This window comes from Nuphar pumila, chromosome 1 (genome assembly GCF_984573655.1).
Source record: "Nuphar pumila chromosome 1, dmNupPumi1.hap1.1, whole genome shotgun sequence".
NCBI classification, from domain to species: Eukaryota; Viridiplantae; Streptophyta; class Magnoliopsida; order Nymphaeales; family Nymphaeaceae; genus Nuphar; species Nuphar pumila.
This window is the reverse complement of record NC_143249.1, coordinates 119166921-119172396: the sequence shown is the minus strand read 5'-3', so window position 1 is coordinate 119172396 and position 5476 is coordinate 119166921.

Below are 5476 nucleotides of genomic sequence, written 5' to 3'. Positions count from 1 at the left end.
GGCTCAAGCCAAGTCAAGGCTTACCAAGTTTTTTAGTAAGTTTTAACTTAGCCATTTCTTTTAAACTTTTCTTTTCTTATTTTGACTTGGACTTGCTTTATGGAAAACATGTCCAGCAATGAGTATGGGCCCACCTAGGAGATGACCCACCCTAACTTACTAATTAATTAATTAATTTCTAAAAACCCTAAATCATCCCTATGGGGTTTTAAAATTCCAAATGCCAATCAAACCCAAATTTAAAATTCAAATTTGTTTGAAATTCAAATCCATATCAAATTCATCTACATTTCATTCAAATTTCATTTTTGTCATAGTTTACATGAAATTATCCTTGAATCAACTTCGAATTTTATTTTAACTTTTAATAAAATTTCAATCTAGCTAGAATTTTATTTTGAATCAATGTACCACATAAACTATAATTCTCAAACTTATTTAAATAAATAAAAGTCATATTCAAGATAATAAATCATCTTTATTTATTTAAGTAATTGTTAAAATTTTATGGTTATTACATCTACCCCCTTAAAGAAATTTCATCTGTGAAATTCGATATGATTACTACTCGAACAAATTGGGGTACTTCTCTTGCATCATCTGGTTCTCAAGTACATTCCTCTATGTTTTGATGTTGCCAGCGTACTTTTCATTAGGGGAATGGTCTTCATCCTTAATACCTTTTCCTCTCGATCTATAATCTCCACTGAGTGCTCTTTTGTGGTCAAATTTGCTTGTACCTCGACATCTGCATACTGGATCATATATGATGGATCATGTAGATACTTCCTCAGCATTGACATATGAAACACATCATGGTTTTTTGCGTACTGAGGTGATAATTCCACTCGATAAGATGCTCCACCAATCTTCCCCAAAACTTTGAAAGGTCTAAAATATCGAGGATTGAGCTTCCCTTTCTTGCCAAACCTGAATACACTCTTAGTAGGAGAAACTCGCAAAAACATGAAATCATTGACCTCAAAAGTAAGTGCTCACCTTTGTTGGTTTGCCTACTCTGAGCCGTCAGTAATCTATCGTGAATCTTGTACACCTGCTCAGTATAGTGCTCTAACACAACTGGCGTGTCTAGACTTCGCACACCAACCTCATCCTAATAGATAAGTGATCTACATGATCATCCATATAAGGCTTTGTAGGGTGCCGTGCTAATACTTGCATGGTAACTATTATTGTAGACGAACTCTGTCAATACATGTTTATCCCACTCACCCTTCCAGACTGGGATACATGCTCTAAGCATGTCCTCCAGAGTCTGAATCGTCCTCTCCGACTGCCCGTGTATCTAAGGATGAAAAGCTATATTGAACTTCAGCTGAGTCCCCAAAGATTTTCATAATTGACCACAAAACTTTGATGTGAATCATGGATCTCGAGCAGAGATGATCGATAGAGGTACTCCATATACTTATACAATCTCCTTGAGATATAAATATGCTAGACTCTCCAACAATTGACTAAATTTGGTCGGCAGAAAGTGTGTCGACTTGGTAAGTCTATCCATAATCACCTATATCACATCATTACCTCTGCAAGTCTTGGGTAAGTTGACTATAAAATTCATAATGATTCTTTCTAATTTCCACTGTGGAATCTTAATCTACTGTAGTAATCTGCCAGGCCTCTGATGTTCTATCTTCACTTGTTGTTAAGTTAAGCATTCCAAAACATAATCTGCTATGTCTCGCTTCATTCTGCTCCACCAGTAGCTCCTTTGCAAATCTTTAAACATCTTCATATTACCAGGGTGTGTGGTAAACTTGCTTTTATGAGCTTCACCGAGCACCTCTTCCCTGATCTGAGGGTCGCTAGGTACCCGTAATCTCTGCCCATACTAGATACTCCCATTTTTTTGGAGAAGTAAGGCTGACTCATTGTCCTGACAAGCAGTTACCATCTGAACAAACTTTGGGTCATTCTTCTATTTTTCAATGATTCGCTCCATGATCTCCACCGTCACAGCCATACTGGCAATTCTGATCTTACCGTCAGCAGATCTAAAAGGTCTTAACTCGATGAGATCCTACATTAAACTCCATAGACCTGCTAAAACTCCTCTTGCCTTATGGCTAAGGGCATCATCTGCTATGACGTTTGCCTTCCCTGGGTGATAGGCAATCATGAACTTATAATCTTTTATGAATTCCAGCAACCTCCTCTGCTTCATGCTTAATTCTTTCTGCAAAAAAAGATACTTGAGGCTCTTATGATTTGTATAAACTTCAAATTGCTTACCATACAAATAATGTCTCCAAATCTTCAAGGCAAAGACCACTGCCGCCAATTCTAGGTCATGAAGGATAATTTTTATCATGAACCTTCAGCTAACGAGATGCATAGACAATGACTTTCCTATATTCCATTAAAACATACCCCAGGCCAGTACCCGAGGCATCTATGTCCATAATAAAGCTACCTTGCCATGACAACAAAGTCAACACTGAAGTAGCCGTAAGCTTTTCTTTCAAGGCCTGAAACCTCTCCTCGCACTTGGTGTCCCAAAAAAACTTTACTCCCTTATGAAGAAGCTTCATCATCGACAGGGCAATTTAAGAAAAATCTTAAATAAAGCTGGTATTCTTGGGTTTCTCTCACTTTAATACATCTACCTATTAGAATGCCAAGATTTTATCTATTGGTTTGAGATTTTTTTTCAAATTTTTTCTAAGATTCATAGAAAAAATCACTCACCTTAGATGGATCCACTGAAACTCTATCCTTAGAGATGACATGGCCCAAGAACATCATCTGATTGAGCCAAAACTCACAATTAGAGAACTTCACATACAATTGATGTTTTCTCAAGATTTCCAAAATGATCCTCAAGTGCTCCTTATCCTCAGACTCATTCTCAGAATAGATAAGAATGCCATCAATAAAGACAATGATAAACATGTCTAGATAGCATTTGAATATTCTATTCATGAGATCCATGAACGCTGCTGGGGTATTTGTGTAATTTCCGAATTTCTTAAACTAAAATTTTAGAGATTTTTTTTAAAACCCCTTTGCATGATTTTCAAGAAACATAGTGAAAACACTTTCTTAAATACGGTTAAAGCCTTGGGTGGGTTATAGATACAATACACACATAAGACTAGAATAACTCAATCAAACCATAGTTTGCATTAAAATAAATCAAATACTAGTCTCAACCATTATTAGAGTTTATAGGACTTAATCAAATCAAATAACCAAACAAATAAAATATCAAGTCCTTTCAAAAGGCTTAAAGAATTGTGACCCTCTTGGCACTATCCCGAGTCTACTGTCATCACTCTCCAGCCTACTCCTTACCTAAAATATTATAAGTAGAGGCATAAGTCAATAGCCTCAGTAGGTAATCACCAAACATGAGAACACAAATATATTCTAATCGCAGAAATAAATGTTGACACATTTTTCAGATAACATCTAAATCATGCAACATCATAATATCAAAATTAATCATAATTTATATTTACACAACTACTCATGCTTGCTTTCATATTTCAGAATAAACCTACTACAATGTATTGCATTATGCCAATGAAATAACAATTTATGTATAAACTAAAATATTTAAATGATTTTATTCTGATTTCTTATGTTCCACTTTTCCTCCTGCCCTAAGGTACACTCCCAGGTTTCTAACTTCGATTCAATCAATCCAATGAGGGGTATATTATGCCGTGTATTTTATTAACCTCATTAAACTGAACAATCTGTAACCTCACACCGAGGTTCCACTAGAGCAGTCCATGACCAAGAGAAACTCCCAGTGGTCTATCATAAAATCGATTCCTACTCTACAAAGATTTTGGACATACCACCTAGAACATCTGGTAGTCCAGTGTGATCATTGCAAAATTTTTTCTCTTATTTCTCTCTTTTCCTTCTCTTTTCATTTCTAACTTCTATTTCCTTTTTTAAAGGAGAAATAAAAGACAGAAAAGAAGAGAGAAAAGAAAATAAAGAAAGGAGAAGGAACTCTTTTGCAAAGGTCTCACTTGATCTTAATTTTGAAAATGTTTTGAAATTACTCGCCTCCGTTTTGAAAATTTGTGGGAAAATGAAGAGACGGGATTCGCTCGTCGATACAAGGTTTCATCGTTCCTAGCGCCTTTACCAGATGTAATCGAACCAATGATCGAATTTATGCCTTTTTGCTTTGCCTAAATATTGTCTAAGAATTTATTCTAAGTTTAAAATGCACAAAGAATCATGCTTGTGCCATGCAAATGCAAAAATGTATGCTTTTGAAAAAAATAGTTTAGAAATTTTGGGATTTTCCAAGTGATTTCGAGATAGATTTGATAGTGTAGTGAAGAAATGATTCAAGGATTTGAAAAAAAGGTTAGATTTTGAATCTAACTCAGAATTTTGAAATAGATCTGGAAGAAGACTTGAAGTTCTAAGTCTTAGAATAATCAAAGACTTGGAAATAAATCTGAATTTAAAGAAATGAAGGAAAATGAGAGATTTAAAACTGAGATAGAATTTTTAAAGAAAAAATAAATTTTCAAAGTCAGAATGAACTTTGAATTTGATTTTGAATCTAGAATTCAAATTTGAGATGGAATTTTGAAAGGGGGTTGAATTCTGGATTTAAAGTCTGAAACTAAAATGGATCTTGGGTTTAGGTGAAATTTGAAAACAGAATTGGATTTAAAATCTAGATTTTAGAATGGATTTGAATCTGAAATCTAGAATCCTAAATGGAATTAGATCCGAAGTCTGGAGTCCAAGACGAAATTGAATTCAAAATCTGGAACCCTAAATGGAATTGGATCCGAAGTCTGGAATCCAAGATGGATTTGAATCCAAAATCTGGAATCCTAAAATGGAACTGGATTCGAAGTCTGGAATCCAAGATGGATTTGAATCCAAAATTTGGAGTCCTAAAATGGAACTAGATTCGAAGTCTGGAATCCAAGATGGGATTGGATTTGAAAGTTTGAATCCAAGGTGGAATTGGATTCTAAATCTGGAACCCAAGATGGAATTGGATTTTGAAAATCCTAATGGGATTTTAAGGATGGATCTAGATTTTGGAAAACCGGATGAAATTCAGAATTTGATCTGAGAAATCCTAAATCGATTTTCAAAGGGAGATGAAATTTAGGAAAAATCGTTTTTTTTTTAGTGAATACCAGGTTTTGATCTTTTAAAGTCTGATTTAAGACTTAGAATTTGAATTTTGAGAAATAAAAGATAAATCTTGAATTTAGACTTGAATTCTGAATTTAGAAGATGATCTAGAAGATTTGAGAACCTGAATTGAAGAATAAAGAATAAAACTTGATTTTAAAACTTTGAATTTTTGAAATCAGGTGATGAATATGAGAATTTCAAAGTTTAAATTAAACTTTGAAATTTGATCTAAAATGTTAAATTGAATTTGAAATTGAATCCTGAAAATGAATTTGGAATTTCAAAGTTGAATTGAACTCTGAAATTTGATTTAAGTTGGAAG